The following is a 12,545-nucleotide window of genomic DNA, read 5'->3' as shown; positions in this document are numbered from 1 at the left end:
CAGGAGTAAGTATGACTCTCTTAAGGTAGCCAAATGCCTCGTCAACAGGCGAAATACATTGGTAAACTGGAGGAGCCCCTAGCAGGAGTACTTTGAAAGTCATGATGTCGACAAATAATGGCGTATCGCGTCTGGTGAAAGGGGCAGAGGAAAATGGTAGATGTGACTGTGGTTTAACGGAGAGACACTGGCAGGAGTAACTATGACTCTCTTAAGGTAGCCAAACGCCTCGTCAATAGGCGAAATACATCGGCAAAGTCGAAAAGCTCCCGGCAGGAGTACTGTGAAAGTCTTTATGTCAATAGATATTAGCGTATCGCTTCAGGAGAATTGGCCAGAGTAAGCTTGTAGATGTGCCTGTTGTAAAAGTGGGAGCAACAGCAAGAGGTAACTATGACTCTCTTAAGGTAACCAAATGCCTCGTCAACAGGCGAAATACATCGGCAAACTCGAGAGCTCCGGGCAGGAGTACTGTGAAATTCTTTAGGTTGACCGATAATGGCGTATCGCTTCAATTGAACTGGCCAGAATAAGATTGAAAATGTGACTGTGATAAAACGGGGAGCAACTGACAGGAGTAACTATGACTCTCTTAAGGTAGCCAAATGCCTCGTCAAGTGGCGTATCGCTTCGGGTGAACTGGCCAGAATAAGATTGAAAATGTGACTGTGGTAAAACGGGGAGCAACTGACAGGAGTAACTATGACTCTCTTAAGGTAGCCAAATGGTTCGTCAACAGGCGAAATACATTGGTAAACTGGAGGAACCCCTAGCAGGAGTACTGTGAAAGTCATAATTTCGACAAATAATGGCGTATCGCGTCTGGTGAAAGCGGCAGAGGAAAATCGTAGATGTGACTGTGGTTTAACGGGGAGCAACTGACAGGAGTAACTATGACTCTCTTAAGGTAGCCAAATGCCTCGTCAAGTGGCGTATCGCTTCAGGTGAACTGGCCAGAATATGATTGAAAATGTGACTGTGGTAAAACGGGGAGCAACTGACAGGAGTAACTATGACTCTCTTAAGGTAGCCAAATGCCTCGTCAAGTGGCGTATCGCTTCGGGTGAACTGGCCAGAATATGATTGAAAATGTGACTGTGGTAAAACGGGGAGCAACTGACAGGAGTAAGTATGACTCTCTTAAGGTAGCCAAATGCCTCGTCAACAGGCGAAATGCATTGGTAAACTGGAGGAGCCCCTAGCAGAAGTACTTTGAAAGTCATGATGTCTACAAATAATGGCGTATCGCGTCTGGTGAAAGGGGCAGAGGAAAATGGTAGATGTGACTGTGGTTTAACGGAGAGACACGGGCAGGAGTAACTATGACTCTCTTAAGGTAGCCAAACGCCTCGTCAATAGGTGAAATACATCGGCAAAGTCGAAAAGATCCTGGCAGGAGTACTGTGAAAGTCTTTATGTCAACAGATATTAGCGTATCGCTTCAGGAGAATTGGCCAGAGTAAGCTTGTAGATGTGCCTGTTGTAAAATGGGGAGCGACAGCAAGGGGTAACTATGACTCTCATAAGGTATCCAAATGCCTCGTCAACAGGCGAAATACATCGGCAAACTCGAGAGCTCCCGGCAGGAGTACTGTGAAATTCTTTAGGTTGACCGATAATGGCGTATCGCTTCAGGTGAACTGGCCAGAATAAGATTGAAAATGTGACTGTGGTAAAACGGGGAGCAACTGACAGGAGTAAGTATGACTCTCTTAAGGTAGCCAAATGCCTCGTCAACAGGCGAAATACATTGGTAAACTGGAGGAGCCCCTAGCAGAAGTACTTTGAAAGTCATGATGTCTACAAATAATGGCGTATCGCGTCTGGTGAAAGGGGCAGATGAAAATGGTAGATGTGACTGTGGTTTAACGGAGAGACACGGGCAGGAGTAACTATGACTCTCTTAAGGTAGCCAAACGCCTCATCAATAGGTGAAATACATCGGCAAAGTCGAAAAGATCCCGGCAGGAGTACTGTGAAAGTCTTTATGTCAACAGATATTAGCGTATCGCTTCAGGAGAATTGGCCAGAGTAAGCTTGTAGATGTGCCTGTTGTAAAATGGGGAGCGACAGCAAGGGGTAACTATGACTCTCTTAAGGTATCCAAATGCCTCGTCAACAGGCGAAATACATCGGCAAACTCGAGAGCTCCCAGCAGGAGAACTGTGAAATTCTTTAGGTTGACCGATAATGGCGTATCGCTTCAGGTGAACTGGCCAGAATAAGATTGAAAATGTGACTGTGGTAAAACGGGGAGCAACTGACAGGAGTAAGTATGACTCTCTTAAGGTAGCCAAATGCCTCGTCAACAGGCGAAATACATTGGTAAACTGGAGGAGCCCCTAGCAGGAGTACTTTGAAAGTCATGATGTCGACAAATAATGGCGTATCGCGTCTGGTGAAAGGGGCAGAGGAAAATGGTAGATGTGACTGTGGTTTAACGGAGAGACACTGGCAGGAGTAACTATGACTCTCTTAAGGTAGCCAAACGCCTCGTCAATAGGCGAAATACATCGGCAAAGTCGAAAAGCTCCCGGCAGGAGTACTGTGAAAGTCTTTATGTCAATAGATATTAGCGTATCGCTTCAGGAGAATTGGCCAGAGTAAGCTTGTAGATGTGCCTGTTGTAAAAGTGGGAGCAACAGCAAGAGGTAACTATGACTCTCTTAAGGTAACCAAATGCCTCGTCAACAGGCGAAATACATCGGCAAACTCGAGAGCTCCGGGCAGGAGTACTGTGAAATTCTTTAGGTTGACCGATAATGGCGTATCGCTTCAATTGAACTGGCCAGAATAAGATTGAAAATGTGACTGTGATAAAACGGGGAGCAACTGACAGGAGTAACTATGACTCTCTTAAGGTAGCCAAATGCCTCGTCAAGTGGCGTATCGCTTCGGGTGAACTGGCCAGAATAAGATTGAAAATGTGACTGTGGTAAAACGGGGAGCAACTGACAGGAGTAACTATGACTCTCTTAAGGTAGCCAAATGGTTCGTCAACAGGCGAAATACATTGGTAAACTGGAGGAACCCCTAGCAGGAGTACTGTGAAAGTCATAATTTCGACAAATAATGGCGTATCGCGTCTGGTGAAAGCGGCAGAGGAAAATCGTAGATGTGACTGTGGTTTAACGGGGAGCAACTGACAGGAGTAACTATGACTCTCTTAAGGTAGCCAAATGCCTCGTCAAGTGGCGTATCGCTTCAGGTGAACTGGCCAGAATATGATTGAAAATGTGACTGTGGTAAAACGGGGAGCAACTGACAGGAGTAACTATGACTCTCTTAAGGTAGCCAAATGCCTCGTCAAGTGGCGTATCGCTTCGGGTGAACTGGCCAGAATATGATTGAAAATGTGACTGTGGTAAAACGGGGAGCAACTGACAGGAGTAAGTATGACTCTCTTAAGGTAGCCAAATGCCTCGTCAACAGGCGAAATACATTGGTAAACTGGAGGAGCCCCTAGCAGAAGTACTTTGAAAGTCATGATGTCTACAAATAATGGCGTATCGCGTCTGGTGAAAGGGGCAGAGGAAAATGGTAGATGTGACTGTGGTTTAACGGAGAGACACGGGCAGGAGTAACTATGACTCTCTTAAGGTAGCCAAACGCCTCGTCAATAGGTGAAATACATCGGCAAAGTCGAAAAGATCCCGGCAGGAGTACTGTGAAAGTCTTTATGTCAACAGATATTAGCGTATCGCTTCAGGAGAATTGGCCAGAGTAAGCTTGTAGATGTGCCTGTTGTAAAATGGGGAGCGACAGCAAGGGGTAACTATGACTCTCTTAAGGTATCCAAATGCCTCGTCAACAGGCGAAATACATCGGCAAACTCGAGAGCTCCCGGCAGGAGTACTGTGAAATTCTTTAGGTTGACCGATAATGGCGTATCGCTTCAGGTGAACTGGCCAGAATAAGATTGAAAATGTGACTGTGGTAAAACGGGGAGCAACTGACAGGAGTAAGTATGACTCTCTTAAGGTAGCCAAATGCCTCGTCAACAGGCGAAATACATTGATAAACTGGAGGAGCCGCTAGCAGAAGTACTTTGAAAGTCATGATGTCTACAAATAATGGCGTATCGCGTCTGGTGAAAGGGGCAGAGGAAAATGGTAGATGTGACTGTGGTTTAACGGAGAGACACGGGCAGGAGTAACTATGACTCTCTTAAGGTAGCCAAACGCCTCATCAATAGGTGAAATACATCGGCAAAGTCGAAAAGATCCCGGCAGGAGTACTGTGAAAGTCTTTATGTCAACAGATATTAGCGTATCGCTTCAGGAGAATTGGCCAGAGTAAGCTTGTAGATGTGCCTGTTGTAAAATGGGGAGCGACAGCAAGGGGTAACTATGACTCTCTTAAGGTATCCAAATGCCTCGTCAACAGGCGAAATACATCGGCAAACTCGAGAGCTCCCAGCAGGAGAACTGTGAAATTCTTTAGGTTGACCGATAATGGCGTATCGCTTCAGGTGAACTGGCCAGAATAAGATTGAAAATGTGACTGTGGTAAAACGGGGAGCAACTGACAGGAGTAAGTATGACTCTCTTAAGGTAGCCAAATGCCTCGTCAACAGGCGAAATACATTGGTAAACTGGAGGAGCCCCTAGCAGGAGTACTTTGAAAGTCATGATGTCGACAAATAATGGCGTATCGCGTCTGGTGAAAGGGGCAGAGGAAAATGGTAGATGTGACTGTGGTTTAACGGAGAGACACTGGCAGGAGTAACTATGACTCTCTTAAGGTAGCCAAACGCCTCGTCAATAGGCGAAATACATCGGCAAAGTCGAAAAGCTCCCGGCAGGAGTACTGTGAAAGTCTTTATGTCAATAGATATTAGCGTATCGCTTCAGGAGAATTGGCCAGAGTAAGCTTGTAGATGTGCCTGTTGTAAAAGTGGGAGCAACAGCAAGAGGTAACTATGACTCTCTTAAGGTAACCAAATGCCTCGTCAACAGGCGAAATACATCGGCAAACTCGAGAGCTCCCGGCAGGAGTACTGTGAAATTCTTTAGGTTGACCGATAATGGCGTATCGCTTCAATTGAACTGGCCAGAATAAGATTGAAAATGTGACTGTGATAAAACGGGGAGCAACTGACAGGAGTAACTATGACTCTCTTAAGGTAGCCAAATGCCTCGTCAAGTGGCGTATCGCTTCGGGTGAACTGGCCAGAATAAGATTGAAAATGTGACTGTGGTAAAACGGGGAGCAACTGACAGGAGTAACTATGACTCTCTTAAGGTAGCCAAATGCTTCGTCAACAGGCGAAATACATTGGTAAACTGGAGGAACCCCTAGCAGGAGTACTATGAAAGTCATAATTTCAACAAATAATGGCGTATCGCGGCTGGTGAAAGCGGCACAGGAAAATCGTAGATATGACTGTGGTTTAACGGGGAGCAACTGACAGGAGTAACTATGACTCTCTTAAGGTAGCCAAATGCCTCGTCAAGTGGCGTATCGCTTCGGGTGAACTGGCCAGAATAAGATTGAAAATGTGACTGTGGTAAAACGGGGAGAAACAGACAGGATTAACTATGACTCTCTTAAGGTAGCCAAATGCCTCGTCAACAGGCGACATACATTGGTTAACTGGAGGAGCCCCTAGCAGGAGTACTGTGAAAGTCATAATGTCGAAGAATAATATCGTATCGTGTCTGGTGAAAGGGGCAGAGGAAAATTGTAAATGGGAATGTGGTTTGACGGAGAGACACTGGCAGGAGTAACTATAACTCTCTTAAGGTATCCAAATGCCTCGTCAATAGGCGAAATACATCGGCAAAGTCGAGAAGCTCCCGGCAGGAGTACTGTGAAAGTCTTTATGTCAACAGATATTAGCGTATCGCTTCAGGAGAATTGGCCAGAGTAAGCTTGTAGATGTGCCTGTTGTAAAATGGGGAGCAACAGCAAGGGGTAACTATGACTCTCTTAAGGTATCCAAATGCCTCGTCAACAGGCGAAATACATCGGCAAACTCGAGAAGCTCCCGGCAGGAGTACTGTGATATCCTTTAGGTTGACTGACAATGGCGTATCGCTTCAGGTGAACTGGCCAGAATAAGATTGAAAATGTGACTGTGGTAAAACGGGGAGCAACAGACAGGAGTAACTATGACTCTCTTAAGGTAGCCAAATGCCTCGTCAACAGGCGAAATACATTGGTAAACTGGAGGAGCCCCATGCAGGAGTACTGCGAAAGTCATAATGTCGAAGAATAATATCGTATCGTGTCTGGTGAAAGGGGCAGAGGAAAATTGTAAATGTGAATGTGGTTTAACGGAGAGACACTGGCAGGAGTAACTATAACTCTCTTAAGGTAGCCAAACGCCTCGTCAATAGGCGAAATACATCGGCAAAGTCGAAAAGCTCCCGGCAGGAGTACTGTGAAAGTCTTTATGTCAATAGATATTAGCGTATCGCTTCAGGAGAATTGGCCAGAGTAAGCTTGTAGATGTGCCTGTTGTAAAATGGGGAGCAACAGCAAGAGGTAACTATGACTCTCTTAAGGTAACCAAATGCCTCGTCAACAGGCGAAATACATCGGCAAACTCGAGAGCTCCCGGCAGGAGTACTGTGAAATTCTTTAGGTTGACCGATAATGGCGTATCGCTTCAATTGAACTGGCCAGAATAAGATTGAAAATGTGACTGTGGTAAAACGGGGAGCAACTGACAGGAGTAACTATGACTCTCTTAAGGTAGCCAAATGGTTCGTCAACAGGCGAAATACATTGGAAAAACTGGAGGAACCCCTAGCATGAGTACTGTGAAAGTCATAATTTCGAAAAATAATGGCGTATCGCGTCTGGTGAAAGCGGCAGAGGAAAATCGTAGATGTGACTGTGGTTTAACGGGGAGCAACTGACAGGAGTAACTATGACTCTCTTAAGGTAGCCAAATGCCTCGTCAACAGGCGAAATACATTGGTAAACTGGAGGAGCCCCTAGCAGAAGTACTTTGAAAGTCATGATGTCTACAAATAATGGCGTATCGCGTCTGGTGAAAGGGGCAGAGGAAAATGGTAGATGTGACTGTGGTTTAACGGAGAGACACGGGCAGGAGTAACTATGACTCTCTTAAGGTAGCCAAACGCCTCGTCAATAGGTGAAATACATCGGCAAAGTCGAAAAGATCCTGGCAGGAGTACTGTGAAAGTCTTTATGTCAACAGATATTAGCGTATCGCTTCAGGAGAATTGGCCAGAGTAAGCTTGTAGATGTGCCTGTTGTAAAATGGGGAGCGACAGCAAGGGGTAACTATGACTCTCTTAAGGTATCCAAATGCCTCGTCAACAGGCGAAATACATCGGCAAACTCGAGAGCTCCCGGCAGGAGTACTGTGAAATTCTTTAGGTTGACCGATAATGGCGTATCGCTTCAGGTGAACTGGCCAGAATAAGATTGAAAATGTGACTGTGGTAAAACGGGGAGCAACTGACAGGAGTAAGTATGACTCTCTTAAGGTAGCCAAATGCCTCGTCAACAGGCGAAATACATTGGTAAACTGGAGGAGGCCCTAGCAGAAGTACTTTGAAAGTCATGATGTCTACAAATAATGGCGTATCGCGTCTGGTGAAAGGGGCAGATGAAAATGGTAGATGTGACTGTGGTTTAACGGAGAGACACGGGCAGGAGTAACTATGACTCTCTTAAGGTAGCCAAACGCCTCATCAATAGGTGAAATACATCGGCAAAGTCGAAAAGATCCCGGCAGGAGTACTGTGAAAGTCTTTATGTCAACAGATATTAGCGTATCGCTTCAGGAGAATTGGCCAGAGTAAGCTTGTAGATGTGCCTGTTGTAAAATGGGGAGCGACAGCAAGGGGTAACTATGACTCTCTTAAGGTATCCAAATGCCTCGTCAACAGGCGAAATACATCGGCAAACTCGAGAGCTCCCAGCAGGAGAACTGTGAAATTCTTTAGGTTGACCGATAACGGCGTATCGCTTCAGGTGAACTGGCCAGAATAAGATTGAAAATGTGACTGTGGTAAAACGGGGAGCAACTGACAGGAGTAAGTATGACTCTCTTAAGGTAGCCAAATGCCTCGTCAACAGGCGAAATACATTGGTAAACTGGAGGAGCCCCTAGCAGGAGTACTTTGAAAGTCATGATGTCGACAAATAATGGCGTATCGCGTCTGGTGAAAGGGGCAGAGGAAAATGGTAGATGTGACTGTGGTTTAACGGAGAGAGACTGGCAGGAGTAACTATGACTCTCTTAAGGTAGCCAAACGCCTCGTCAATAGGCGAAATACATCGGCAAAGTCGAAAAGCTCCCGGCAGGAGTACTGTGAAAGTCTTTATGTCAATAGATATTAGCGTATCGCTTCAGGAGAATTGGCCAGAGTAAGCTTGTAGATGTGCCTGTTGTAAAAGTGGGAGCAACAGCAAGAGGTAACTATGACTCTCTTAAGGTAACCAAATGCCTCGTCAACAGGCGAAATACATCGGCAAACTCGAGAGCTCCCGGCAGGAGTACTGTGAAATTCTTTAGGTTGACCGATAATGGCGCATCGCTTCAATTGAACTGGCCAGAATAAGATTGAAAATGTGACTGTGATAAAACGGGGAGCAACTGACAGGAGTAACTATGACTCTCTTAAGGTAGCCAAATGCCTCGTCAAGTGGCGTATCGCTTCGGGTGAACTGGCCAGAATATGATTGAAAATGTGACTGTGGTAAAACGGGGAGCAACTGACAGGAGTAAGTATGACTCTCTTAAGGTAGCCAAATGGTTCGTCAACAGGCGAAATACATTGGAAAAACTGGAGGAACCCCTAGCATGAGTACTGTGAAAGTCATAATTTCGAAAAATAATGGCGTATCGCGTCTGGTGAAAGCGGCAGAGGAAAATCGTAGATGTGACTGTGGTTTAACGGGGAGCAACTGACAGGAGTAACTGTGACTCTCTTAAGGTAGCCAAATGCCTCGTCAAGTGGCGTATCGCTTCAGGTGAACTGGCCAGAATAAGATTGAGAATGTGACTGTGGTAAAACGGGGAGCAACTGACAGGATTAACTATGACTCTCTTAAGGTAGCCAAATGCTTCGTCAACAGGCGAAATACATTGGTAAACTGGAGGAACCCCTAGCAGGAGTACTATGAAAGTCATAATTTCAACAAATAATGGCGTATCGCGGCTGGTGAAAGCGGCACAGGAAAATCGTAGATATGACTGTGGTTTAACGGGGAGCAACTGACAGGAGTAACTATGACTCTCTTAAGGTAGCCAAATGCCTCGTCAAGTGGCGTATCGCTTCGGGTGAACTGGCCAGAATAAGATTGAAAATGTGACTGTGGTAAAACGGGGAGAAACAGACAGGATTAACTATGACTCTCTTAAGGTAGCCAAATGCCTCGTCAACAGGCGACATACATTGGTTAACTGGAGGAGCCCCTAGCAGGAGTACTGTGAAAGTCATAATGTCGAAGAATAATATCGTATCGTGTCTGGTGAAAGGGGCAGAGGAAAATTGTAAATGTGAATGTGGTTTAACGGAGAGACACTGGCAGGAGTAGCTATAACTCTCTTAAGGTAGCCAAACGCCTCGTCAATAGGCGAAATACATCGGCAAAGTCGAAAAGCTCCCGGCAGGAGTACTGTGAAAGTCTTTATGTCAATAGATATTAGCGTATCGCTTCAGGAGAATTGGCCAGAGTAAGCTTGTAGATGTGCATGTTGTAAAATGGGGAGCAACAGCAAGAGGTAACTATGACTCTCTTAAGGTAACCAAATGCCTCGTCAACAGGCGAAATACATCGGCAAACTCGAGAGCTCCCGGCAGGAGTACTGTGAAATTCTTTAGGTTGACCGATAATGGCGTATCGCTTCAATTGAACTGGCCAGAATAAGATTGAAAATGCGACTGTGGTAAAACGGGGAGCAACTGACAGGAGTAACTATGACTCTCTTAAGGTAGCCAAATGGTTCGTCAACAGGCGAAATACAATGGAAAAACTGGAGGAACCCCTAGCATGAGTACTGTGAAAGTCATAATTTCGAAAAATAATGGCGTATCGCGTCTGGTGAAAGCGGCAGAGGAAAATCGTAGATGTGACTGTGGTTTAACGGGGAGCAACTGACAGGAGTAACTATGACTCTCTTAAGGTAGCCAAATGCCTCGTCAAGTGGCGTATCGCTTCAGGTGAACTGGCCAGAATAAGATTGAAAATGTGACTGTGGTAAAACGGGGAGCAACTGACAGGAGTAACTATGACTCTCTTAAGGTAGCCAAATGCTTCGTCAACAGGCGAAATACATTGGTAAACTGGAGGAACCCCTAGCAGGAGTACTATGAAAGTCATAATTTCAACAAATAATGGCGTATCGCGGCTGGTGAAAGCGGCACAGGAAAATCGTAGATATGACTGTGGTTTAACGGGGAGCAACTGACAGGAGTAACTATGACTCTCTTAAGGTAGCCAAATGCCTCGTCAAGTGGCGTATCGCTTCGGGTGAACTGGCCAGAATAAGATTGAAAATGTGACTGTGGTAAAACGGGGAGAAACAGACAGGATTAACTATGACTCTCTTAAGGTAGCCAAATGCCTCGTCAACAGGCGACATACATTGGTTAACTGGAGGAGCCCCTAGCAGGAGTACTGTGAAAGTCATAATGTCGAAGAATAATATCGTATCGTGTCTGGTGAAAGGGGCAGAGGAAAATTGTAAATGGGAATGTGGTTTAACGGAGAGACACTGGCAGGAGTAACTATAACTCTCTTAAGGTATCCAAATGCCTCGTCAATAGGCGAAATACATCGGCAAAGTCGAGAAGCTCCCGGCAGGAGTACTGTGAAAGTCTTTATGTCAACAGATATTAGCGTATCGCTTCAGGAGAATTGGCCAGAGTAAGCTTGTAGATGTGCCTGTTGTAAAATGGGGAGCGACAGCAAGGGGTAACTATGACTCTCTTAAGGTATCCAAATGCCTCGTCAACAGGCGAAATACATCGGCAAACTCGAGAAGCTCGCGGCAGGAGTACTGTGATATCCTTTAGGTTGACTGACAATGGCGTATCGCTTCAGGTGAACTGGCCAGAATAAGATTGAAAATGTGACTGTGGTAAAACGGGGAGCAACAGACAGCAGTAACTATGACTCTCTTAAGGTAGCCAAATGCCTCGTCAACAGGCGAAATACATTGGTAAACTGGAGGAGCCCCATGCAGGAGTACTGCGAAATTCATAATGTCGAAGAATAATATCGTATCGTGTCTGGTGAAAGGGGCAGAGGAAAATTGTAAATGTGAATGTGGTTTAACGGAGAGACACTGGCAGGAGTAACTATAACTCTCTTAAGGTAGCCAAACGCCTCGTCAATAGGCGAAATACATCGGCAAAGTCGAAAAGCTCCCGGCAGGAGTACTGTGAAAGTCTTTATGTCAATAGATATTAGCGTATCGCTTCAGGAGAATTGGCCAGAGTAAGCTTGTAGATGTGCCTGTTGTAAAATGGGGAGCAACAGCAAGAGGTAACTATGACTCTCTTAAGGTAACCAAATGCCTCGTCAACAGGCGAAATACATCGGCAAACTCGAGAGCTCCCGGCAGGAGTACTGTGAAATTCTTTAGGTTGACCGATAATGGCGTATCGCTTCAATTGAACTGGCCAGAATAAGATTGAAAATGTGACTGTGGTAAAACGGGGAGCAACTGACAGGAGTAACTATGACTCTCTTAAGGTAGCCAAATGGTTCGTCAACAGGCGAAATACATTGGAAAAACTGGAGGAACCCCTAGCATGAGTACTGTGAAAGTCATAATTTCGACAAATAATGGCGTATCGCGTCTGGTGAAAGCGGCAGAGGAAAATCGTAGATGTGACTGTGGTTTAACGGGGAGCAACTGACAGGAGTAACTATGACTCTCTTAAGGTAGCCAAATGCCTCGTCAAGTGGCGTATCGCTTCAGGTGAACTGGCCAGAATAAGATTGAAAATGTGACTGTGGTAAAACGGGGAGCAACTGACAGGAGTAACTATGACTCTCTTAAGGTAGCCAAATGCTTCGTCAACAGGCGAAATACATTGGTAAACTGGAGGAACCCCTAGCAAGAGTACTATGAAAGTCATAATTTCAACAAATAATGGCGTATCGCGGCTGGTGAAAGCGGCACAGGAAAATCGTAGATATGACTGTGGTTTAACGGGGAGCAACTGACAGGAGTAACTATGACTCTCTTAAGGTAGCCAAATGCCTCGTCAAGTGGCGTATCGCTTCGGGTAAACTGGCCAGAATAAGATTGAAAATGTGACTGTGGTAAAACGGGGAGAAACAGACAGGATTAACTATGACTCTCTTAAGGTAGCCAAATGCCTCGTCAACAGGCGACGTACATTGGTTAACTGGAGGAGCCCCTAGCAGGAGTACTGTGAAAGTCATAATGTCGAAGAATAATATCGTATCGTGTCTGGTGAAAGGGGCAGAGGAAAATTGTAAATGGGAATGTGGTTTAACGGAGAGACACTGGCAGGAGTAACTATAACTCTCTTAAGGTATCCAAATGCCTCGTCAATAGGCGAAATACATCGGCAAAGTCGAGA

Source organism: Schistocerca americana, chromosome X (assembly GCF_021461395.2).
Source record: "Schistocerca americana isolate TAMUIC-IGC-003095 chromosome X, iqSchAmer2.1, whole genome shotgun sequence".
NCBI classification, from domain to species: Eukaryota; Metazoa; Arthropoda; class Insecta; order Orthoptera; family Acrididae; genus Schistocerca; species Schistocerca americana.
The sequence above is the reverse complement of the archived record's forward strand: the minus strand, read 5'-3'. Positions refer to the sequence as shown.